Raw genomic sequence first — 27,867 nt, 5'->3', positions numbered from 1 at the left:
ATACACCGCATACTACACATCATAACACACCCAACATAGCACTAGTTCAGGGGTTGCCAGAACATTGATCGCGATCGGTTCCTGAAGTATACCCTCCAAAAGAGTCCAAATATCTTCTGAAGCCTTTTCAGGCATCAGCGCTCCCAAGGATGCATTGCACGGGTGCACGGGTGACGTCTCTGTGTAGTACAACTGAGGACTGAGGCGCTTGTTTGAGCCAGCCAGCATCTGTGAGCTCAGTACTGGCTGGTGGGAACTGAAGGCTGAGAGATGTGGCGTGGACACTGGACTCGGCAGCAGCAAAAAGGCAGTTACAGTATCTCCAACCAACTGGAAGACTTTTACTGTACACAGAGCTTTTTTTATATAGCCCAGGGTTGCCGACTTTCAAAAAATCCTCTCCGGGGGAATCTTGCATTACGAGTTTTGGGGGGTGGGGCTTAACTGTGACGTCATTAAGCCCCGCCCCCATACCGACAAATAGCCGAAATAACTGGTATCCGTGGAGGGGGCGGGGCTAAAATGACGCAATTGTGCCGTTTTAGCTCCGCCCCCTCCCCTGAGACCCGCGGATTGCGGCATATAAATGCCGCGATCGGGGGGCTCAGTGGGGGTCCCCCTGATTCCGGGAGGGTTGCCCACCCTTCCGGGGGCCGGGAGGAAGGACCCGATTTTCGGGAGACTCCCGCAAATTCCGGGAGGGTCGGCAACCCTGATATAGCCTTCAAGGAGGGGGAGGGGCTCTCTGTTAAGTTTTGTGCCCCCCCTTTAAAAAGCTATGTAATTAGGATGAAATAATAAAATAAAATAAAATAATGAAATAATATTTTTATATGCCGTTATACGGGATGGGGGGGGGGGGAGGTTTGTGTGTGTGTGTATATGTATATATATATATATATATATATATATATTCAACAAATGAGGCGGCACTCGTCAGGCTTGGTATGCAAAATAACTTTGGTTTATTCCAATATGTTTTGGGAGTAATGTCCTCCCGTCGTCAGGGATAAAACAACAATGACAGAGACCAGTTTAAATACATCTCTGGTACTCCCTCCCCCAATAAATTCACCTAATCAAGGGGCCACACCTCTCCACCTGTAGGTCCACAAAAGTCTACGCCTCACAGGGGCCCTTATTCTGATCGGTGCGGATATTCCCGCTTGCGTACGGGCCGCCGATGTTTATCGTCTGCGCATGTGCAGAGGTCACTCTGCGCATGTGCAGGCGATTTCGCCGCATGGATTCTTTATACGCCGAACAGGGGGCGTAGAGGGGCGTGAGGGGCTACTTAGCCTCATTACCCTATGCATACGCCCCGCGTTTCATGGGCGTTCCCATGCAAACGCGGGGCGTATGCATGGTAATGAGGCCGTGACGCGTGGGTACGGGGCGGGCATCTGACATCGCCGGATGTCAGCTGCCCGCCCCCATACAAGATTTCACACGGACAAGTGTCCGTGTGGTCTTGTGTTGCGGGACCTGGTGGAGCGTGCGGCCCTGCATTCGATGTTCAGCGACCATCGAATGCAGGGGCTGCTCCCACCATGGAGGAGGCGTATCCCCGTCCACATTCATGCGGACCGCCACATATCCGCATACGGACGGAGGTGGCGATCCGTATGGAAGGCGGGGATTCGCCAAGACGGACATCACCGCATATTTCTGATCGGGCCGCACCGATCAGAATAAGGGCCAGGGAGTCATGGTTACCGGCACAACTTGAATTTAAATTAATATACAAAAAACGTGCAAAAGTAAAACGGACACAAAAATACAGACATATGTAAAAACATTGCACTGCATTATATAGAATAATATACCTGTTAATGATGTTATTAGATGCAACATAACCATTATAACATAGCTGACAGCGAAATACCTTGAAAGATATGTTACAAAAAGCAGTGTAAACCCAATTTTTCATTTAACCCTTCGGGGGCCATAGCATCAAGTTTCATAATCCACATGCTTTCTCATCTAAGTAAACGTTGTCCACGATTCCCCCCTCTTTTGGACAGGGGGATATGGTCTATAATTTTTGTACGTAAGCTGGATACAGAGTGCCCAGCCTCAACAAAGTGACGTGGCACTGGCATATCACCCTTACCAGCTAGCAAAGCTGCTCTGATGCTGGCACGGTGATTTGCCATCCTTTCACGGAAGGTGGTCTCGGTTTTGCCTATATATATATAAAATCCTAGGCTGCAGTCCGGAGGGGGTAACAGCCACATATAGTAACAAGTCCACAAAAGAGCACTCACCAGTTTTCCAACTCAGTTGCAATGAAAAAGGTTTAATACATTACCAAATACTCAGAACATAGGGCCTTATTCTAGTTCACTCTTTGAGGCAAATTCCTTCTTAGCTGGGCAAAACCATGTGCACTGCAGGTGGGGCAGATGTAACATGTGCAGAGAGAATTAGATTTGGGTGGGGTTTTACTTCAAAGATAAAAGAGATATATTGCAGTGTAAAAATAAAGCAGTCACTATTTTCCCTGCACAGAAACAAAATAATTCACCCAAAGCTAATTTAAGCTCTCTGCACAGGTTACATCTGCCCCCCTGCAGTGCACATGGTTTTGTCCAGCTAAGAAGGAATTTGCCTTTAAAGAGTGAACTAGAATAAGGCCCATAGTGTCTGTCGACGTTTCGAGCCTCTCTTGGCTCTTTGACAAGACCAGGTTACAGATGTCTCACAGCATCAGAATTGTCTATATATTGATTATATGCTGTTATCTAGTGCTGTCAATCTCTCACATTTCTGTCCCTTTCTCTGTCCCTGAATTTTGGCTAATACCGTGTGGCATTATGTGAATTTTGACTCATACCATGTGGCATAATGTGAATTGTGGCTCATATTGTGTGGAATAATGTGTAAGGGGCATATTGCATGGGGAGGGGAATATTTTTTTTGCAGAGGGGGAGATGCCGGTAGATCACCGATAAGTAAGTGTACAAAAAGTAGATCCCGGGCCACAAAAGTCTGGCCACCCCTGCACTAGTTTTACAATGAGTGTTATTATACAGAATATTGTGTAACATTGGGGTAAAATATATGGGTTTTATGATCCTTCTCAGTTGTATCTGTAGCAGGTGTAAGCAACCTGTGGCACACCATCTAATGTGGAACTACACATCCCAGCATGCCCTGCCACAGTTTACGCATGTCTTAACAGCAAAGCTATGGCAGGACATGCTGGGATGTGTAGTTCTATAGTGACTGGAGCCCCACATTTATGTGTCACACAGAATGAGTAATAAGTAACGGCCAGGATATTCCAAGGCAGACACCCATGTTACTTACCTCGCACTACTCAGATACCTGGGTAACAAGAGACAGAAACATGCCCATAACACAAAGAGAATCTAATGTCACAGTGTCACTTGTGAAAGTAATTATTGCTCATTATTTATACATATTTACATACATTTATTTATACTATAATCATTGCTTTTCCTTCTCTGTTCTCTCTATGGCCTTACATCAGGAACAACTGTACATCCTTACAGTGTGCCCCCGATAACGGTAGACACAGGTAACTATCAGTGCAAGTTATAATATATATGTGTGTATCAGTAATAGGAATTAGTAGCCGCAAGGGCAGGGGGGCGGGGGGGGGGGGGGGGTGTAAGTTACATCTGCAGCTGTTAGCGGCTGGCTGAGCTTTAGGTTGCAGTATATAATATATCAGCAGGGGCAGAATGCACAGTGTGGGGCACAGGGGCAGACAGAAACATGGCAAGTGCCTCTGCTTTACAACCAGTGAATGCAATGCATAAATCATACCTCCGAACTGTGCCTCTTTCCGCTGGAACACCCCGTTTTTTGGGGACATTCTCGCATCCCACCTGGGGCCAGCAGTGTCCCACAGTGGGTGGGCAGTTGAGAGTCCACCCTCTCACCCGTGAATAAATGCTGTGCGCATGCATACAGCATCTGTTCATGCCCCCACAGTGGCAAAAGCGGGGACATGGACTCACGGGAGTGATGCCAGTAAAGGCCACACCCCCTTCCTAGGCCATACCCCAAATTGTTCAGGCACACAACAGTGACCCTCGTCCTCCCTCCCCAAAGTTGGGAGGTATACATAAATGGGCATGGCAACATTGGGGGCATGGTTTAACTAATGTGGGTGTGGTTTAAATAGCTAATGAAGTACCAATCATCTCCCATATTTTGGAAAGTACCCACACTATAATTACACAGACACTTCCCAGATTGGGGATCATTAGGTCGACCAAACTAAGGTTGACATGCTTGGGTCGACCTCAATGCCCTACCATCCACTACAGCGTGGAGGGAGATTAGAAAAGTGTGCCAAGGGAGGCAACGAGCCTGAAGCATGGCGACTGCAGCGACCCATGTGAGAGGACGCTGTGCACTTTCCTCAGTGTCCATGTCTACTGTGTCCACATTCGGGATAAAAAAGTAAAAAACTCATGTCGAAGTTTTGACTGTCAACCTTCCTATTGTCAACCTAATACCATAGCCATGTCGACAGTTTTCATGTGTCGACATAAGCCCTGTCGACATTCAGTGGTTGACTCAATGCATGTCGACCTTACAACCGTATACCACTTCCCAAACCAGAAAGCAGGAGAGCCCCTAATGTACGGAAGCTTTGGGGAAAATGACATACACTGAGCTTCAGCATATTCTGCAGTCACTATAGTAACAACAAAGGTGTATTTATAATTGCTTCATATATGGACAGGACATTTTATATATATATATATATATATATATATATATATATACACACATATATATATATATATATATATACACACACGAGATGCACGCGTCGCCTTACAACGGGGCTCCCCCCGTGTCCCCGCCACCTTGCCACCGCCCCCCCCCCCCCCCCCTAACCCTGTCCGTCTGCCTGAAGCGGAGACGGACAGGGTTCCCGTCCCCCCACCGAAACTGATACGAGATGCGCGTGCGTGTGAGACGCACGTGCGTCTCAGTCAGATGGGGCGCCTCTCCGCCACATTCTGGCGCAGCGCCAGCAAATATGAGAGGCGCTCCATCTGTATGTGACATTACATTTATTCACCTAACCTGATAACCTGTTTCTTTCTTTCTTTGTCCCTAATGATCATGTAATTGAAGGATTGAGTACACAAGATATGATATTCATTGTTTCCAGCGCTGTGCTTGCTGTGTTTGTCTGCTTGTAAGTAATTTCCTAATATCACATATATATACAATATTACAGCTATTTACCTAGATAAAGAAGTATTCATTCATTACTGTATTATTGCACTTTTAGGTACAAACCGTGTAGCCGGATAAAACACGCGGGCACCAAGGCGAAACCAGGTAACATTAACTAACTCTGTATGCAATAAGCACTGAGTACGGGAGAGACAGAATCACCTCTGGGCATAATGGGGATCAAGTGGCACTCAGTCTTTAGAATAAGACGCTATGTTCTTTCTCTAAAGACTGTGAGTGCCGCCTGCTCCCCAATCTTTGCACTTGGTCACATTTATACATCACTGTACTAAGGGGTAGATGCGATAATGCAAAAATGCAGTAAAAACCCTGTTATCGGGTTTTTACTGCATTTTGGAATGCAATAAAACCAGATCCCCGTGTTACCACGACACAGGATATCGCCAGCAAAACTTAGATGGTTTAGATGGTTAGACAGAGTTTCCGGCTCGGGGCATAGGCAGGCAGTGGGAGGGTATGGTTATCCCTAACTGTCCCTACTCTTACCTCTCTCCTCCGATAGCTGGAGCAGCGGTGTCTTCTCCGTCTTCACACGCTGTTAGTTCCGTTACCGGAAGTTACAGTCCGTGTTTCCGACTACAGCACATCGCATTAGCCGGAAACACGGACTGTAACTTTCGGTTATGGAACTAACAGCGTGTAAAGACGGAGAAGACACTGCTGCTCCATCCTTGGCGACCAGCTATCGGAGGAGAGGTAAGAGTAGGGACAGTTAGGGATAAACATACCCTCCCACTGCCTGCCTATGCCCCGAGCCGGAGACTCCGTCTAACCATCTAAACAAAGCAAACCCCAAACGAAAAATCTCAAAGTGCTCCAAAAGGAGTTGTAAACATCTCTTGCCATTGCAATTGTTACTCTTTTAAAATTTTTATCTTTATTTTTATTTTGGTTCTGGCATGCACATTTGATTTATTTGATTTTGTTTTACACCATTTATTTTACACCATATATGTATATATTTTATCTAAACAAAAAAAACCTTCACTTCCAAGCGCTTGTTTAGAATAAAATGCCTAAGGCTGCCTAGTGGTGGCGCTGGCCCTGAGCTCAGGCAGCACAGTGCTGTGCTGCCCAAACCAGTGACCTCATCCTCCCTAGCCCCTACATTCCCTTCCCAGTGCAGGGAGGAGGAGGAGGAGCCCTTGGCCCCACAGCTGGCTGGGTAAGGGAGGAGGGGGAACCGCCGGGCACCGCTGCCACATCGCTGGGCGCATCGCAAAGGGCAGCTCTTAACGCAAGACCTGTGCTTTGCAAAAATTATTGCATATGTTAATGCATATGTGATAATTATCTATGCGGTAGGCGGAGAGGGTCTGCGGATGTTCGTGCATTCCACCCTAAGAATGCACAGGGATCTGTTTGATATATATTGAGTGACGGCGGTTCATTCACATTTGATGTTCGGGCTGTGACGGTGAAAAAAAACTATCTGGCTGGCAAGCATAAGATTTTTAACCCCAATGTATGTGAGCTTTATTACATAAGTAAAGTGTTGTTATATTCTGCTCATTGGTGCGTCTTCTCTATTCCTTTTTGCATATATATATATATATATATATATATATATATATTCTCTGTAAAGTGCTGCAGAATATGTGTGCTATATAATAAACTGTTTATATATATATATATATACATATATATATATTATGTATATATACACACGCATCCAGGAGGCGACACTCAACAAATAAGGAATGTCCAGCAGGTAATTTATCTTTAACATACATGCTGGACATTCCTTTTTTTTTGAGTGCCGCCTTCTGGCCGTACAGTATGTTATGACCCGCCAGCAGCCACGCCAGCGAGGAGACTGAGACGCGCGTGCGTCTCACGCGCACGCGCGTCTCAGTCTCCGTCGCTAGCGCGACGGAAACCCTGTCCGTCTCCCGCCTCAGGGAGACGGACAGGGTTAGGGGGGGTGCGGGCAGGCGGCGGGGACCCCGGGTTACCGCCGGCAAGCCGGCGGGGACCCGGGGAAACGGATGGAAGCGCCGTCGGAAGGGGACGCGCGCGCCTCTCGTGCGCGCGCGTCCCCTTCTCACCATCGCCATGGCGCTGGCGGGGGATGGCGGCTGGCGACGCCAGCGCCATCCCCTGCCAAGATGGGAGAAGACCCATCTGTATATATTAATCCCCGAGGTAATGTGGATGGCACCACGCCAGTAAATATATATATATATACACACTGATTACTATCTATTACTAATGGTTTCATTTTCACATTTAAATAGCGGCTGAAGAAACAACACCAGGGACCCCAGTCATTGTGAATCACACCATCATTATAATAGAGGGTGAAGAATCACTCTCAGGGACCTCAATCATTGAGACCACCAGCAAGCCAAAAAAGACCATTTGGTTTGCAAGAGAGAAATTCCTCAAAAAGGCCAAGAAAGAGACAACATCAAAGAAACTAAAAATAGTTAAAAAGGACAAAAAGAGCAAGAGACAAAATAAAAAAAATCTGGCCAAGATGAAGAAAAGGTTGGGCCATCAAACACCTGCCCACTAGGGTGCTAAGCCACTTTACTGTATAACATCTTTCTATACCATCCTGTGGCTACCCTATGTCTCCTTGCTCTCTAATACCATCATTGTGCACATACAGGCTTGGGAACCTAAGACAAAGAGACCCACATACAGGCTTGGGAACCTAAGACAAAGAGACCCACATACAGGCTTGGGAACCGAAGACAAAGAGACCCACATACAGGCTTGGGAACCTAAGACAAAGAGACCCACATACAGGCTTGGGAACCTAAGACAAAGAGACCCACATACAGGCTTGGGAACCTAAGACAAAGAGACCCACATACAGGCTTGGGAACCTAAGACAACGAGACCCACATAAAGGCTTGGGAACCGAAGACAAAGAGACCCACATATAGGCTTGGGAACCTAAGACAAAGAGACCCACATAAAGGCTTGGGAACCGAAGACAAAGAGACCCACATACAGGCTTGGGAACCGAAGACAAAGAGACCCAAATACAGGCTTGGGAACCTAAGACAAAGAGACCCACATACAGGCTTGAGAACCTAAGACAAAGAGACCCACATACAGGCTTGGGAACCGAAGACAAAGAGACCCACATACAGGCTTGGGAACCTGAGACAAATAGACCCACATACAGGCTTGGGAACCTGAGACAAAGAGACCCACATACAGGCTTGGGAACCTAAGACAAAGAGACCCACATACAGGCTTGGGAACCTAAGACAAAGAGACCCACATACAGGCTTGGGAACCTAAGACAAAGAGACCCATCCCATCCAACTCCCCCCACCCCCACCCGTGGCTGTTATTGCGTGGCTATCGGGCATGGCTCCTTGGCGATGGAGTTACCAGTTCTTTATGAATTGGTAGTGGCACAGCCACCATGGACCAATGCAATATTAATTTTGTTATTGTTACATTAGAACAGTGTAAATATGTTGTCAGACTTGCTGTGAGGCAGTACAGACAACTTTCAGCTTAATTTGCAAAACATCTATTATTCTATATAAATAATTCGGAAATTCATATGAATAAATAAAGTGATAATCATTAGTGGCATCCCTCAGTGAGATTAGTTCTCCAGTGTCCTTCAGTGCGCCAGGCGGGATCCCGACAGTCATTTACATGACGTCGGGGATCCCGACTGTTAAAACACCGACAGACGGGTTCCCGACGGCCACCGGCTATTCTCCCTCGTGGGTGTCCACAATCCCTATAGAGGGAGAATAGAATAAGTGGCGAGCGTAGCGAGCCAACGTGCCCACAGCGTGGCGAGCGAAGTCTGGCCAGTCGGGATCCTGATGTCGGGTTAATGATTGTCGGGATCCCAACTGTCGGAAACCCTATAGCACACCCGTCCTCCACATTATCCAGAGAACAGTCTTACTGCAGTCAGATGGCAAGGATTTTAGATTTGCAGAAAGAAATGCAAGAAAAAAGGCTGATTAAGTCTTTTTGGGGCACTCTTTTATTGTTGATTATTGTAAATATCTATTCTATAAGGATTTTAGATTGCCAACATATTTGGTGCTCACAATGCCTTTGAACAATGTATAATGGAGATACCCTGTATTAGGTACAGAGACAGGGCTATAATCAGAATTTGGGGACTTTGTATAGAAACTCCCAGAGAAATTGGCCATAGCAACCAAAGTTCTACCTATAATTTTATGGAATGTACTATATCTGATAGATTGATAGGTGTTTGGTTGCTGGACAACGTCCCCACTCTAAACTTTATACATCTTATGCAGAACCAATATAGAAGTTACTGTCTCCCTGTCATGGTAGCATTTCATAGAACAGAGAGGGTTTGTCCGCACACTACTCTTTTTGTACCTGTCAATGTAGGTTTGACATCCACCTATTATTTAGGAATAGACTAGTAGGTGGGGGTGCTATCTAGGACAACCAATAATACGTACAAAGGAAGAAGAAGAGGAAGCAGTTGTACGTTTTAGATGCACACCTTCTAAAACGTACAGCCGCTTCCTCTTCTTCTTCCTTTTATGGTAGCATTTCAGTATGCTCACTACAAACTTTTCGCTGATAATCCCGGTTCCCTAGAACAAAGCATATTTGTTGGTGGAGTCCATAAAGCTTTATCTTTCTAGCACCCTCAAACCCTCAAGCAGAGGCGGAAATTAATCCCAGTTGCCTGGAGTCAAATTGAAATTTGGTGCTACCCCGACCCCCCCCCCCCCCTTAAGCCTTTGCAGTCCCATTTATTTCTTGCAATTCAGTCTGCAATTTTTTTATTATTATTCAAAAATGATCTACATTGACTGATGTTAATGTTCTTATTTTAAAGTGGCTCACCATTGGATCTACTACTAGCACTAGGGCTGTTGAGCCTGACTAGACGTTGGACCTGAAAGGGTTAAAAAAAGATGTGAAAAGAGCCGGTGGGGCATAGTAACAATATTCAGATGTCTGCAGCATGAATCAGCGTTCACCGGTGGGTGCTATCGCATAGTCCAGCAGCAGTGGAGGGTGCACAGTTGCTTGCTGCAGCACAGACTGAGCAGAACCAGGCAGGAATTGTCCTGTCCACTTTTGCAGGTGTTAGTAGGGCTCGTGGGACAGAACCAATTAACTCAAATCTCCATTGTAAGGCTACAGTCACACTTAGATCCCACTGTGAATCAGCAGGTACCCCTTTAGGGCTTAGAGCCCAGAGGCAGTAGTCTCCATTGCCTCTGGGAGTTACGCCCCTGCCCTCAACAGTAGTAGTGAAAATACACAAAGTAATACCATTTTTGGATGTTATCCACCACTGCTATCGATAAACAGCTGTAGGTGGTGTTTCCCCGTTCACTAGCCACTGTAGTGGTTACTGCAGCTGCACAGTAAATTCTGTTTATTTCAGTCCAGGAGTGACGAATACCCCCCTTAGAGTCTTAACATCGCAGTATAGCTTAGTGGTCCTCGGATTTTGTTGATTGTTTATGTGGCCCACATAAGGCTATAGACCCATGGTCTAAAATGATCATACTATGACATACTGTAAAGTGCATTCAGCAACTGTGCTTATTATTGCCTTTTCAAAGAATCAGCAGATACTGTAGGAAGATGTTATCCAGATATCTGTAATACTGTATTTTATGCATCCCATCAAGAGAGTAGACTATGCCAATAAGATAAACTGCCTATAAAAATTCATACCAGATGGTAATTAATGTAGCCTTTAAAAAATCTTCAATCGATATCTCCTCTGTCAGTAAAGTTGTGCACACAGAAATTTTGCAAATTTGATGACCCCAAAATATCTGTATTTTAAAATGAAATTATTTAAGTGATGATTCTTTTGTCTTCTCGGGCAGCTTTAATCTACTTCCATTCCCATTCCTAATAATAACATTGGTAGGCCGGCCTTTCACTTCTACAAGCTCTTTCAGCTAAGCACTTATTCAGCATTCCCTGCCCTTCCCCAAAACATAAAAAATATTTAAATAACTAATTAAATTGAATTAAAGGGAATTCATTTTATTTAACCCTTTGAGTGCCAACATCTCTGTGAGAGATGTTCAAACTATCCGCTAACAATACTAGTGTCCCTCAGTTTGTTATATAAATTCAAATAAATATATATATATTTCCTATATAAAAAGGTAAACATTACAGGTCATTATGACAAATAAAAATGTTTGCTTGCCAATTTTCACACCAATTTTGATAAATTCACTTGGTTAAAGGGTTTGGGGGGCATTCATTCCTTGTCCTGCTCCCACAGCCATCTCCCGACAGGGGAGATGGCTGCGGGGCCCTATTCAATGCTGTCTTCCCCGACAGCATTGAACAGGGGTTCTCGGCAGAACGAGCCCGACAGCATAAGCTGTCGGGCTCGTTCTGCCGACAAAAGACGGAAATAGGCGAGCTCCCGGCCGGAGCTCGTCTATTTCCGTCCTCAACTCGCGGCCACGCCCCTTTCTCACCGCTCGGTGGCCGGGACATTGAATCCGACCGCCGAGCTCCAGTCGAGCAAATCTGGGATCCTTTGTCATGTTTTTTCCACAGTTAAGAACCTAATATTCTAAAACATCACTGCCTCCTAATTTCAGTCTTCTGGTTGCTACTAACCAGGGTTATGTACATCATTGCTATACCCAGTGGGCTCAAACCCTGTTTTAGTTGGTCTATTTCGATTGCATTTTCCATTTATTACGATACATTCCCTTATCAAAATAGTTCATGCTAATAGAATTTACAGATGGAGCAGCTCTCATTTGAGCTGCTCCTGTTAATTATCTCGCCATTCGCTAACAGAAGGGGGGCATACGCATGAGATGTCCGCTCTCCCCGTTCTATTGGAGGCTGTAGCAGCCCTCCAACCCACTCTGCCTCTTCTCCTGCTCTGCTCCCAGCTCCCCCTGATGAGCAGGGAAGCCGCTCCCCGCCGCACTGCTGACGGGAACGCGTCAGATGTAGCTGCTGTCCGGCAGCCTGCACCAGCACAGGAGATCTGGCGATGGGGCAGGCTGGCTGACAGCTGCTCCATCTGTACTAAATGAAACAAGTAGTATGAATCTTTGTTACAATTCTATTTTATCTTTATGTACAAATGTTTAGTTGCATATAAAAGCAGCTTAAAACCATATAACCCTATTACAATATGCTCTCACCATTCTGTCTGAGAGCACCGTTCTGTCTTAAATTTGTAAACTATGCTATAATGTGCCCGTGCAAAAAAACTTTACATCGGCAACTCCATACAAATGGTTAAAGAAAGAATTGCACTTCACAGGTTCACCATATTAAAAAAAAGCCCTTTCCGCTATTGATGCCCACTCACCACCGGTGGCGAGACTTTGCCACTGAACATCATACAATGAGAGAACTTCTGTTTATGCCGACAGACCATATACCTCCTCTTCAGAGAAACGGAGACAGACACAAATTACTGTTGCAAAGAGAGAATACACTGATCCACAAAATAACGAGCCTCTTTCCTTTGGGATTAAATGAATAATTTACTTTTGCCCACTTTATTTGATCCACAAATATTCTTCCACTCCTGTATGCCCATTGCTTATTTTGCATTTATTATACATTTTGCTGTGTGTGCTTTCAATTGCATTCATATTCTGCGTGTCTTATGTAACTACGTTAATGTGCTATCACTATATATTTTTTATATTTTTCTATATATCTTTTCTGTTTCTTACATTTGATTTTTGTGTACATAGTATCTGTTCCTAGGTGCGAGCGCCAGTCTGTTTATGTGCGATTACAATCATTCTGCATTGACTGTTTGTTATATGGTTTAAACTGCATTATAGCTGTTCTATAGGCGAGATTGATGGCGTTCCTTTGAGCGGAAAGGCTCTATTTCTGACATGAGCTGTGGTCATGTGCTGCGGATCAGGGTGCGGTCCATTGAGCAGAAAAACTCTACTTCCACTTTCCTGCAATAAGCTGTGAGTATAATGGGGATTATAACCGAGGGCCAAGTGTCTTCCACTCGTCCACTGCCTCTTTTAGTATTTTATAAAGCAATCATGGTCACTGGTAGTGTCTCGCCAATGTCGCTGATCATTAGCACCGTCAACCAGAGTGGCACAGAATTGGTGCTAGACAACAATTACCGAGCTGGGAATGAGAGTGACATATTCCCATCATAGCCAAAAGTGGAGAATTGTAGAATATACATACATGAGGTCTCCACTATATTCTACTAGATTTTGGGAGAGTCTAGTCAGCATTGTATTGCCACTGCACATGTGAGGGGAACTACTGAAATAGTATATATACACACTAGAAATTTGGACCCTTTGCCAGCATAGATCCACTTTAACAGCCTCATTTACATTTTCTGCTAATACTGTAAACTAAGGATAACCAACTCCAGTCCTCGAAAGCTACAAACAGTTAACGTTTTCCAGCTCACCTCGCAGGTACACAGGTGCACTCATTACTGACTGACACATTATAAAAGATCCACAGGTGGAGCTAATTACTTCACTTGTGATTCTGTGAGGAGACCTGAAAACGTTCACTGTTGGTAGCTCTCGAAGACTGGAGTTGGCTGCCCCTGCTGTAAACCATGGACAACCTGCTAAAAAATTGTATGTGTGAATATGGGAGAAGAGCATATGGGAGATGCTGGACTTGGAAGAATGATGTTCTATCAGGCAGGAGGTGGTATCCTGCTCGATATGCACATGTATTACAGAGAGAACCCAGATAAACATCTGTTTTGATGATATCTGGTCCTGTTTTCCATCCACGTTATTTATCAATATTCATCAGAAATTTGCTGGTATACTTGAGATGCTCAATGCACCCTGTTCTTACATGCAGGGTATATACTGGCTGCTTCTGCATGTAGCTCACACATGCTGGACAGCTTTACACTGCACTTTAGAAATGAGTTCTAAAATCCTCTCTGCATATTTCAATTCTGACCCTCATGCAGTGCAGCATGGTTTTGCCAATCTGCAGTTACTGTACTTGTACTGTTCTTTGTCTTCCATGGAATCAGTCCCTTTGAGTCAAGAAGGTTGATGTATTAAAGCTTCTAAAATTGAAAACTAGAGGTTCCCATAGAAACCAATCACATTTTACTTATGTTGTCTATAGCATTCTAGAACATGACAAACAGAAGCTGATTTGCCTGTTTTAGAAGCTTTAGTAAATCTACTCCTAGTTCTGAAATCGTTATCTCATCCTTTAAATCTTTGTAGAACACCAAAAATTAAGTATGGAAATGTAATTTATCATCTACAAATATTAGAATACAGTTAGGTAACATAGCAAACTTTTAACTCATCACAGTAACTCATCAAGAGTTAAAGTTTATCTGCAATTCTACCATTGTGCTTATGGACATATGGAGATACTGGAAGAGTTAACGTTCTAGCTAGGATTTTACAGCAGATCTTTTCCCCTGCAGTTGCTGAAATGACATCATTATGCAGTTTCTTATAAACAATTAGTGAGCCGGCACTTTCTCCATCACTCACCTGGTGATATTTTTACAGCTCTGTAACTATACATCTACTGCCTGAATTTTTTTGTAAAGAAATAATTTCCAAAACCCTTGCCACTGTGAAATTAATTCATATGCAAACTCCAATAAATAATTCAGGATTATAAAGAGAAATGTACTACAAAATGCATTTATAGCTTCTCCTGCCCCAATCCAACTCTAGACTTAATACATTCTTAATCACAATAGGATTTTGTGTGCTTCAAATTTGTTATACATTTATATGCAGGTCACAACTACAACGATACCTGAGAGGAGGTAAAGTAAGAATTAATTCAGATTAGAGAGGGCCTCAGGCATGACACCTTACTCCAAAATGTATACCACTGTGTGCAAGTGGTAAGTGCTGCAAGAAGACTGCCGTGAGGTATAAACAGTATTAATATAAATAAAAGTGTGCACCCATGCAGATAAAGGGGCGTATTCAATCCGTGCTGAAATTTCCAGACAGGCTATATCGTCACTCACCTATTCAATGCTCCCATTAACGACAGCATTGAAGGGTGTCAGATCTTACTTTTTTCAAGTCGGATCTGTTTTGTCTGAAACAGCCGTGGATTGTCAGTCACAGCCTTTTTTTTTTTCAACAATCTGAGTCTGTTTCCGACAATTTGCGGACTTTTCAACACTCGACGATCGGAACATTGACTTCCGACTGTCTAGTTAGTGTCGGATCGGACGAAAACGCTCGGGATTCTGGGATTTGTGGTACTTATGTAATATCTGGGCTCCTGTTTTTCTTATGAGACCACGTCCGCTCGCCACGCTTCGGGCACGGTGGCTCGCTGCGCTCGCAACACTATATAAAATCAACTCCATGCGTAGTTGGATAGTAGGGGTATGAAAAAATGGGGTGCATTTAACATAGGAGCCCAGATAATACATAAGTACCGTTTTTGTTTTGTTGCCCTATATAATGCATCAGATTAATATATTTGGATTTGAAAGATTGAAACCTGTTGAAAAGAATGGTTACAAAAATGTACACATGGAAAGAGTTAACCCAAATCAACGTTTTCCTACCAAACTATTGCATTCAATATGTTTCAGTAAAGTTACAGAACAAACAACATATCATTCATGACACCTTTATTTAAGCTGACAATGGAATCTCTCATGTATAGTAAATTTAAAGTATAAATTGTTTTTCAGACCCAAATCCCACTAAAAATCTTTTGCGAAAATCCAAAGTCAATGATTACTATGGTGGTACATGTATAGCTTTCAGCTGAGCTGTGGCAAACTGGGTGAGTAATAATTGATAGTATTTCCTGGCCATTTCACTGCCTTGATCATATCCATACTGTACTACTATATATATAACAAAAGGTAAGTGCACTGGAGACATGTAAGAGAGGTAAATGAGGCTACAGTATAATATAATTGGCACAATAATATAAGACGGGCAGATTTGCTTGCAGTACTACATATCCCAAATGTTGCCTCAGTAACTTCCAGGACCATAGGAAAAATGTTGTGTGGTCTGGATTAATGACGTTCAGTGTAGACCAACCAAACACTTTCTACAGTATGTTAATATCAACTTGCTGAAAACTTACATTGTTCTGATTCAGTGCTTTGACGCGTGCTCCCAAAACTTCAAGCACACCGGTTGTTCTCTTTCTGTAAAGAGCAAAACAAACAAAATAATTAGCTGCATTGTATTGCAAAACCTTAATGAACTTAATATGAGCCCTGGTTATTGCAGGCCTCTTAAATCCTCATCATCATGCAAGTGTTCTATAAATATTCAGCAAGTAGATGAGCAGAAAGAAATACTGATAACTTCACTGATGTCAAATAATGGCCACAAATGCCAATGTGACAGTGACACAATTACCAGAGTGCTTACCTGGCATCACAGGTACATTTGAGAAAGTCATTTCTAAGACATAACAATCCCTTTGTTTTGCTCTACATGGATTAAACTAAATCCAAATGTGCACCAACCCAATACAACTAATCAGAAACTGGATTTGATCATTATACTGCAAGTCACACAATGAAAGCAAATTCCTGATTGACTGCAGTTCTATTATACATTTGCATATTGTTACAAAAAATTGGATTGGTTTTTAAAAATGACTTGGAACAGAATAAAAAGCTCAATGAAAAGATTATCCGATGCTGATCTTACACTGACTGTTACTTCAGAGCTGGCCACTGCATGTAAATTCTGAATGATTGCTGTCTAATATATAACCTAAACCTAAACAATTTTTCTAAGCATGAAATTGGCTTAAAAACTCAGTTGGGATCATTTGATTCTGAAACATTACTGATCGTGCCGACCGTCATTCATTTAGTAACATGCAGTGAGGTAAATTGTGCCTATACAAGCAAGGTGCAGTGTATGGAAACATGGATATATTAAGTCTCTTTGTCCCATCTGGTCAAATGGATGACTGCTTAAGGCAGATGTGGGAATTTGTGTCTGCCAGGCAGTCGTGAAACTACAATTGTAGATGCGTATAGTTACAGAATCACGAGCACGTGAAAGGGTATTTGGTCATAAGGGTGACGAAAGAAGAACAAAACGGTTTTTGGGGCACACTTGTAAATTGTGATGGATGAAATATATTAAAATTTTACTTTTATTGGAAAACTTATACTAAAATATCAGTACGTATTCCCCGTCGGTCTCCCCTACGGTACTGGATCACTGCTTAGCTTCTGAGTTCGGGATGAGAATCAGGCGTGCCAGTGATGTATGGCAGTAATTGTACCATGGGACGAGAGCATGCCTTGGTCGTGAGAAGGCTTATCTGTGCTTCTGCTTTTTGCTGTGAAGGTACCACCTGGGCTTCTGTTGCCAATGGCCTTGCAGAGAGACCAGGAGTACTACAGCAAATGAGAGTGCAGCGTAGATAGTATAGGATAAGGTGTGAGTGCCGTGATAGCCCTCTTCTGCTATTCACCATCTATCATTAGATATCTAATGGTGATTAAGAGTGATAGGGGTAACACGGGAGGCCCAGCAGAAAAAGATGGAAGGGAGATTTATAAAGAAATGTACCCAAGTCTCCACCTTGGAGTGGTGTAACTGGTTTCAGTATTGATGTTGCTAAAAGCCAGATTGCACCAGTGGGAAGATATTTTTCAAGAAGCAAAACACGAGTATTGCTACATGCATGTTAATAAATGTTTCAGGTATACATTATTTCTGGTTAGTACATGCAGCCTGTGGAGTCAAAGGAGTCTGCCAACTGCTCAATAGCGGTTACAAAAGTGTCAAAGTAAAAAAGGGGAATATGAACACAAAGTATCATCACATGGAGGCAAAAACAGCATGTAACAAAAGCATCTCCTAGCTCTTTGAAGATAGCGAATGCCTGGATTGGGCTATAGCTCTGGATGGTTAGGCAAAAACAAACAATCAGTATAGCTGACAGAAGCTACCCACATATGGCTACCCTGTGATTGTACTCACAAGGCACCGTAATTGCAATTTTATATATTGGCTTTAAACCTCCAAGTATCTCCTAGTGGTGCCTAAGTGTTGACACAATTGTCAGAGACAGGTTCCTAGACTGATGCTCAACAACATATAGACAGTCCGATGGGGATATAGTACAGTGCACTTTAATTCTGTGCATACGGGCACCTTTCTTTTTAAACTAGACAGTATAGATTTTTTATGCACAGGTTGCTTAATTACCAAATGAGGGGTGCCCCGATGGGTGCTAAAGAACAGTAAATCTGGTGCTACAATTATGTACACATGGGCAGATTTATGGTCTAAACCAGGGACCGGCAACTGGCGGACCGCGGTCCATCTCCGGACCGCAAAGGATAGAAAAGCGGACCGTTTAAACTCCTGAAACTAGCAGTGCAGCGCTGCTAGATTCAGGAGTTTAGCCGGTCAGCTTTTCTATCCGCCTGCAGCGGTCCCAAGGATGCATTGCGGCTGGTGCGTGGGTGATGTCACCGCACACCCGCGCGCAGCTAATGAGATCAGAGGCAGCAGCAGGAGCGGACACTCGGCTTGCAAAGTGCTCTCAAAGAGCCTCTCGCCGTCCTGCTTCTCCACTGTGCTCAACTGCCCAATGTACGCTTACCGGGCTCATCCCAGTTACAGCGCCAACAGCACATACGCGGTGAGTTTTCCCGCAGCAGGAGATGATACCCGGTTTGTAGAGGGCTTCCAGAGAGCCTCTCGCCGTCCTGCTCCTGTCATCTATTAAAGGACTGTGCTACCTACTGCCCGACACAGGCTACCGGGCCGTTCTTCTGGTTACATTTATACCTGAGAGAGATGCTGCATCGGATTCAGTATTAAATCCCGACGCTGGAATCCTGATCGCCGAAATCCCGACAAGGAGGGACGGGACGTGGATCGCCCCCCTCTTGAGGGCTCGCTGCGCTCGCCACGCAGCGGGCCCGGTGCCTCGCTACGCTCGGCACACTAACTTGTTCTCCCTCCGGGGGTGTCGTGGACACCCACGGAGGTAGAAAGTGTCGGGATTTCGGCGATCGGGATTCCAGCGTCGGGATTCTTAACGCCGGGATTTACACTGCATCCCGCTGCATCACTTGTGGTGGTGTGTGGGAACCAGACATAGGAACGTGGTTCAGGAATAACAAGTTGCTGTGCTGCACCCCAGACATCAAGGGACACTTATCCATACATGTAAGTGAGCTCACTATTGAACTGTATTCCTAAACACGTTGCCCATTTACTTGTGTATTTTATAATTAATATATGTTCAATAAAATAATGTGTAATTGTTTTACCATAATTTTTAACATTTATCTATCGAGCACCTAGTGGTAATTTTTCCAGCTTTTCTATCTGCCTTTGTGCCCCCTTAATAAATAAATATATATATATATATATATATATATATACACAATATAGACAAAAGAAAGACTCACTCTCCAGGCGATTTTCATGCAATTAAAAAGCTGTGTATTGTATTTTCACATAAGCAACAATATAAAGTAGGTACTCAACGTTAGCGTTTCAGTCCTAGCAGGACCGTCTTCAGGAGTTATGCATCAAGGGCATCCATGTGAGGTTAAGCACAGCGTGGACCACACAGCAGGTTCCTACAGCAAGGAACCACTGCAGGTCCTGTGATTTATATACCCCCTGTGTGTGTCAAAAGGGTGCCAAAACTCAAATCAGACAAACTGGGAAGGTTACTTCTGCGTATCGCGGTGAACCGCATATGACGTCACTTCCGGTTTCGTAAATATACGTGGATAGAGGTGAAAAAGGCATCAATAGGATATGAGCGTGGCTGCACTGTTTAAATGTTGGCCCAAACTATGGGGCTATATATGTGAGCACACGCAAAGTGCCAAACAAACATACATATGAGTAGCGCTCCGGCCAGAACCGGAGAAACCGGAAGCGGAAGGGACGTAAATGTGTGACGGACCTGCGACCTCAATGTAAAAAATGCGGTCCGTGCGGAAACATGTACAATGGAACAGAGTTCCTGGAAACCCAGAATCATGTGTTATGAGGTAGATAGAACTGGGGATGTTAGCGCTGTGTTGACAGCTACACAGGGGTAACCTTCCCAGTTTGTCTGATTTGAGTTTTGGCGCCCTTTTGACACACACAGTCGGTATATAAATCACAGGACCTGCAGTGGTTCCTTGCTGTAGGAACCTGCTGTGTGGTCCACGCTGTGCTTCACCTCACATGGATGCCCTTGATGCATAACTCCTGAAGACGGTCCTGCTAGGACTGAAACGCTAACGTTGAGTACCTACTTTATATTGTTGCTTATGTGAAAATACAATACACAGCTTTTTAATTGCATGAAAATCGCCTGGAGAGTGAGTCTTTCTTTTGTCTATATACATGGACTTTTTTTGTTAAAGGTTCTGGACGTCACCCCAGCTGCTGTACATTCATTATATGGAGTGCGATCTTATACTATATATATATCCCCCAGGATCATATATATATATATATATATATATATATATATATATATATATATATATATATATATATATATATATAATATATTTTTTTTCTGTTTTTTTAATATGTTTATATTTTTTATTTATTTATTTTTCTGGTCAAAATAATTATAAATATACGGACTCCAGTAAAAATTACTTGCCTACCCCTGGTCTAAACAATGTGCATGTGTAAACCAGTGGTCTGCTCGGCGGCAATATACTATTTAATTTGCAGCAAGGTTTAATTGAGTTGACCCGGCTGTATTACCGGTAAAGGCTCCACGGGTGCCTGGGCAGCGGTGTCAGGATATTGGCACCAATCCAGCTGACATCAGGGCCCCATGTGTCTAACCAAATGGGGGTAGAGTGAGCACTGGGTAAGTATGGTGATTTTGGCCGGGGAGAGGTTTACTCTGACCGGCACCTGCTCAGTGAGGTGTCTGAGCCAGCCGCAAACAATAGGTCGTGGTAGCTGTACACAATCACCTGTGCAGCGGGGAACCGAGGTGAAGTGGTCTCAGTCCGGTGTATGCGCCGCGGGTACCTGGTGTTGATCGTGGAGCTGTATGGACCGGAGTTTCTCCTGTAACGATGCCGCTGGGTTCAGGAGGAGGGGGCGTGTCAGAGGCGTCTACTGACACGTGTTTCGCATTGTGGCTTGTTCACAGTGACGCGTACTGGTGCCACAGAGGACCTCTCTAATCACGAGCACACCTGAAGCATAGATGTAACACAGGTCTTTATTCACCATGAGGCAGACACTAAGTGAAAGTAAGTGAGACTAACCAGGAAGTAAGTCCCCTCAGCATGACATCATCTCCCAGGATGTACAGCATGCATTTATATCCCCCCTTTTAAACTGGAAAGATACAAACATGAATGAAACAAATGTAATAATATTAGGCATGAGCAAAAAAGATGATATCATACAATAAAGTCTTGAAACTTTGGGTTGGGTTTGGACACTCCGCCCGATCTGGTAATGGTATACTGGGAACCTATAGGTATGTCCGCGGTGACATCAGAGGGCTCTACTACTTCAGGAGTGGCCTCTGGGGAGGGACAGTCCCTGTAATGTGGACATTGGTTGCAGCTGGGTAGAAACTGTCGAGTCAGGCTGTGTAGAGCTTTCTTCAGGTACACTTAACAGATGGTGGGGGCGAATGCATTCATAGAGGTTATTATCAGACTGTACCACATAGCTATTTGGATGACCTGCAGGATGCTGAACCACTGCCATTCTGTCAAATCACTGCTCGGTTTGCATGCGGACTGGCTGGCCTTGAGACAGTGGTGGCAAACAGTATGCTGATCTGTCATAAGAAGCCTTGGCGGCCATTCTGGGCTTGCTGATAGTTTCCCGTACCTGTGGCTCTACTCTGGGTTGCAGGAGCTGCTTTGCCATTGGGATGTCTGTGCAGGTGCACTGTGCTAATAGGCATTGTGCAGGGGATGGGAGTCCATCTCGGGAATGTGTTTCTCAGGTTTAGCAGTGCCAAGTCTGATACATCTCATGCACACTTCTCCATTAGGTGCTTTGCAGAGCGGACTGCATGCTCCGCCAACCCATTGGACTGTGGGTAGTGTGGACTACTAGTGATGTTCGCAAAGTCCTTGAACTCTCTGCTTGAATTGCATGGCATTATCAGTGATCAGCTGTTGTGTGGTGTCGTGTACTGCAAAGTGTCTTTTCAGCTTTGAAATTACCACATGACTTGTGGTGCTGGGCAAGTAGTTATCTCGATACCATCCTGAATAGGAGTCAACTAGTACCAGGTACTCCTTCCCCCTCCATTCAAATAAATCAGCTGCCAGGGTGGACCATGGAAGAGGAACAGGTAGGGTTATGGGTTCTGCACTCTAATCGTTATGTATCAAACCCTCTATTAACGGGTTTTTACCGCTATTTTGATTTTGGTATAGCGGGGGTGCTATCCTGACCAACTGGGGGTCAATGATCAAAAAAAGCGAGAGGAAGGGGAGAGAGAGGGAGAAAGACAGTTGTTTGTGGATGCACTCCTGATTCAGAGAATCGGTATTTTTGTTTCAATAATTGGTTCGTTTTTATATAAAACCGTGGGGACTCCTAGTGTCTTTATTAATATGTTGCTTAACAAGGAGTTACCCACAGATGTGCGAAAAAATGAGAGGTTAAAAATATCCCAACATACATACACAGTGATAGAAGATAAAGATTTGTGTTAGAAAGAGTTTTAAAACGTGTAGGCAGACTTTATAGGATGATCTTAATTGGTAGTAGTCTGGTGTTATTCCCTTGTGGTTTGTGATTTCTTGGTCAGTATGTCACACTGTTTGTAAATATTGGGTCACTCCAACCCTTGGTTCCGATCTGTGCCTTTTGGCACTTCTGCGGTCTTCTCAATACAGTGGTAATAGATATATTTACAATTTCTGTCAGCATATAATGGTTGAGCATGTGTGTGTTTTTGCCTTAATTGTGGCTCTATATCACACTTTACAGTTGTTGTAGATATCTATGATATACCCCACAGTCTGTTTTGTAATTTAATTCCTGTCTGAGGATATGTACAGTATTCCAGATATCCTTTGGAGCTTTTGTCACTTATACCAATTTAGCTGTAGGTCAGCATTTTGTCCTGTGATTTGGCCTCGAAATTGGCTCTATGTCACACAAATGTTACAGACGTGATTTTCAGCTCCTGTCATATGTGCCTATTTAACTGCTTATCAGTATTTGGCAGTTGGTGAAATATGTGATTTGGCCTTAATTCTGGCTCTATGTCACATTCAGTTGTTTAATAACGCATACTGTATTCACCTCTAATTTTATTGTTTAGCGTGGTGTGTGGTTTGGCCTTATCTATGGCTCTATATCACACTTTGACTGTTTGGGGATATAGTCAATACCTTTATAATTTCTGTCAGCTTGTAGTGGCTGGACATATGTGTGTTTTGGCCTTGGTTGTGGCTCTATGTCACACCTTGTTGTTTTTGAAGCAATATATATATCTGTATATATATCCCACAGTCTGTTTGGATCCAGTTCCTGTCTGAGGGTATGTACAGTATTACAGATACTTTTAAGAGCCTCTGTCACATGTGCTAATTTTGCTGTAAGTTAGCATAGTTGTTGTATACTGAGAGGTGTGATTTGGCCACCGAATTGGCTCTATGTCACACAAATATTGTAAACGTGATTTTCAGCTTCTGTCGCATATGCCTATTCACCTACTGACCAATATTTGGCAATTGGTGTGCTATGTGATTATGGCCTGAAGTTTGGCTCTATGTCACATTAGGCTTTATTATGACGTATACTGTAGTCACTTCAGACTCGTTATTTTATCAAAGTGTGTGATTTGGCCTTATTTGTGGCTCTATATCACAATTTTGACTGTTTGGGGGTGTAGTAATTTTTAAGGTTCTTTAGTACTGTATAAAGATCTGGCCGCTTATATCACAGTTCTTTGATCGTATGGTGGGTGAGGAGTGTATTTATCCCATTACTTGTAGCCTTTAATAGATACTTTTTGCTACACTCTTATTCCTGTTATTGGCTTTTCGCCCAGGATTTTAGATAGGTAGTTTTGGATACATATTATTTAACTCAGATTGTTATCTGCTGACCTCTGCTGGTGGTTTTTTATATATGCATGTTTTAGCACCGTTCAGTTGGCTGGGTTGCCAATAAGTTTTTGTGCAACTATGTCAGGTTTTTAGGAGTTGGTTTATTACCTCTGCTATAGAAACACTCTTAAATCACACCTACTTCCACCTCTTCTAGCCGTTCTAGTACTGGGTGGTTAATCAGGTGTATGATTATAGCCTTATGTTGGCGGTGTACTATGCTCTAGTTTTTAACTGACATATGATGCCTTCCCTGCAGGTTACCCTGTGTAGGGAGACTGCGTGAGCAGCAGTTGCTATTGTTGCTGTTACACCAGCGCTAGGTCAAACAGCATTACTAGAGTTTAACAAACAGTGAATCTGACATTGACAACAAATAACACAAATTACATCCTATAAAGTCTGTCTAGCACGGGTCTAGGACACGTGTTTCGCACTGGGTGCTTCTTCAAGCTAGCCAAGCGATTGTGAGCCTCCATTCAATCTTTATTTATGTCTCCCGCCAATCATCTTTGAGTCCGCGGGTCATGTGTTCACTCTATGGCCAATAGTGTGGCTCGCTGTACTCCTAGCAATTCTATGCAGCGTCATGCTGCTGCCGCTGCTGACACCACGTGGTTCGTCACGTGTGTATCCTGCGCCAATGGTCATCTCCTCGGGCTCAGCCCGTCTATCTGTATGTCGTATTCCGTCGCCCCGGAATCTGGATGTATGTAAGTTTTTTACGTTTATCATGACTGTAGTTGCTAAAATGATCTTTATAAGATTTCGGGAGTTGCCTCTGTTTAGTCCTATGCTTCCCTAGTTCCTGGTTCTTTGGTTGTTTTCACTGTAAATTCAGTGCTCGGCATTGATTTGGGATGTTTGATTCTACAATATGCCGATTACCCCACCTGCCCGGTAATCTGCATAATTTATATCGCTTACGTTACTTAGACGTATAGAATATTGGGCTTGATTGCCAATAACATTATATACAGTATAACCATTTATTTCTAATCTGATTATATCTATTGTTTTCTCTAGGGTACTTATCGATATTGAACATGTGAAAATCAGTGATTTGGCTGACAGGGGAAAAGAAACCGGGAAAAACCGTGAGTATTGTGCTACAAATATGAACATGTGTTAATGTGCAAAAACAGGGGAAAAAACAATTTTGGGGAGAGATGCAGGGAAGGCGAATCGTTTCTTAAAAAAGAGCATGTGAATTTTGCTTAGATACTCTGTGAGTGATTATAATACATTGGTGATAAACTTGGTGTATAATGCTGATTATAATCGATGGTGGATGAATCGATGGTGGGTGAATTGTTTAAAAGTGATGAGGATGAGAAGAAAATAATTTTTCTTTAGTATAGTGTTATCTGGTGAGAGAAAAATATATATACAATGTTTTTGTTGTTTTTATTATAATTTAATAATAGTGATTAGCCTGTGTTCGAGATAAGAAGTTGTGAAGGTGATTAGGTTTCATTATTGGTTGGTTATTAATTTTGTGTATTGATTATTGAATTTTCATTGATGTTCTTTATTAATTACTGTCTTTTGTCTTTTTCAGGTATTCTCTTGATTATGGTAAGTATTATGTTAGTCACTAATATTTAGCATGTATCATGACTTCTGATTATGAGGGTAAGGGGGGCTGGAGGATTTGAGAAACGAGGAAGGGGGTATAGAAGAAAGACCGTTTTGAGGGTCTAACAAGGAATTATGTTCAATTGACCATTGATGTTCTTTGAGGGTACTATTCATGTGATGGTCCAGTTGAACTTGGAGTGGTTACTCGTGAGAAGATCAAAGGAAGGGTAAATAGCTATTGTATTCGTTTAATCCTCTTGGCTGTAGACAGTCCATCAAGAAGATCATCTTGGTTTCCGTTTTAAGGAGTTCAGCATCCAGATCTCCACCTCTGATGCCCAATTGGATGTGCCGCATACCAAACACTTTAAGGCCTCTAGGGTCGTTGTCATGATGATGCATAAAGTGTCTTGCTATCGGACTAAGTTTTCTAAAGTTGTCCGCATCTTTTTTGGCGTTGCGTATGGAGCAAATATGTTCAAATACCCGTACCTTGAGTGGCCTTTTGGTTTTGCCCACATATGTTTTACCACATGGGCATTGTATTTGGTATACCACCCCGATTGTGGTACAGGTTATCAGACCTTTTATGTACCATATTTTGTCAAATTTGTCCTTGTATGTTTTGGTTAAAATCATGTAACTGCAGGCCTTACATCTGCCACACTTTTCAGAGCCTTGTTTTTGTGTGGTCATTGTTGTCGGTGGTACTTCTGCCAAGTGGCTACGTACTAGATGATCCTTAACATTTCTCGCTCTTCTCCAATTGACCTGAACCTCAGGTTGGAGTATTTGCTTCAAATCTTCATCCGTCTGTAGTACAGGTAAAAAGGTTTTTGCAGAATTTGACGGATGTCCCTCCAGCGGTTGTTATATGTGCCTATGAACCGAATAGGTTCTGACTGGTTTGGGTCCCGTTGCTTAGGGAGAAGCAGAGAGTCACGTGTGATCTTTTGTACTGCTCTTTGTGATTTTTTTAATTAGGTTTTTGTTATACCCTCTCTCTATTAATCTATCTGATAATTCGTGTTCTCTTCTTTGTAAGGTTTGGGGGTTCGAGCAGTTTCTTTTTGTTCTTATCATTTCCCCTTTGGGGATAGCCTTAATTGTGCTTGGCAGATGGCCACTTGAAGCGTGCAGCAGGCTGTTGGTTGCAGTTTCTTTCCTATAGAGGTCTGTGCATAGATTACCAATTGTGTCAATGCTGATTATGGACCATGGAAGATCAGGAATGTCATGGAGCAGCATGGGCTCCCGTGGCTGGTGTGGACGTAAAGCATTGCAGGGTGCACAAAGTGAAACAGCACGGTCAATGTCCACGTACATGGAGGGCCAGAACGCTTTGGTGGCCTCCAGGCTGGCATGGCCCTGGTGCATCTGCTGGGTGTAGGACATTTGAATGACAGCCGGGATCACAAAGTGGTTACCCCACAGGATGATACCATCAGACACGGTGAGCTCATCTCTCATACAGTAGAAGGGGCGAAGACAGTGCGGAAGTTCCTTAGAAGAGGATGGCCAGCCATTGAGAATCACAGCAAACAGATGCTGGGAAAGATCATCCGCAAGTGTGGCAGCATGCAGCTCTTCCAGCTGCTTGGTAGGGAGCACCTCCACAGCCATGACCTCATAGTCATCCTCTGCATTGTTCATGTCAGTAGTCGAAAGGAAGGCTCTAGATAGAGCATCAGCAACGTACATTTCCTTCCCTGGCTTGTTTACGACATCCAGGTTGTACCGCTGCAGCTTGAGCATCATGCCCTGAATACGGGAAGAGGTGGAGTGGATGGGCTTCTTCAGTATAGTGATGAGGTCATGGAAACGGTTGCAGGCGAACACCAGTGCCAACAATTCTTTCTCAATTTGTACCTGGTCTCAGTATTGGTGAAGGCCCTGGAAGCGAAATCCACTGGCCTGCGGTGTTGGGGGCACACGGCCCCTAGACCACTCTTTGAAGCATCGGTGGAGAGGACAACCGGGTCATGCATGTTGAAGTATTGCTGGACTGGTGGATT

General features: G+C 43.6%; 1 protein-coding gene across 4 annotated transcripts in view; it reads right to left on the bottom strand.

The window, feature by feature from the left end:
- Positions 1–27,867, bottom strand: part of TSPAN4 (tetraspanin 4) — a 655,297-nt gene that overhangs the window by 365,209 nt on the left and 262,221 nt on the right. For all 4 annotated transcript variants that reach the window (XM_083165444.1, XM_083165446.1, XM_083165445.1 and 1 more), the window contains one exon: positions 16,300–16,363. The gene's annotated coding sequence lies outside the window, so the exon portion shown is untranslated. The remainder of the gene's footprint in view (positions 1–16,299; positions 16,364–27,867) is intronic.

The sequence above is a fragment of the Crinia signifera genome, chromosome 11 (assembly GCF_055691185.1).
Source record: "Crinia signifera chromosome 11, ASM5569118v1, whole genome shotgun sequence".
Classification (NCBI taxonomy): domain Eukaryota; kingdom Metazoa; phylum Chordata; class Amphibia; order Anura; family Myobatrachidae; genus Crinia; species Crinia signifera.
This window is presented reverse-complemented; position numbering and strand designations above follow the sequence as displayed.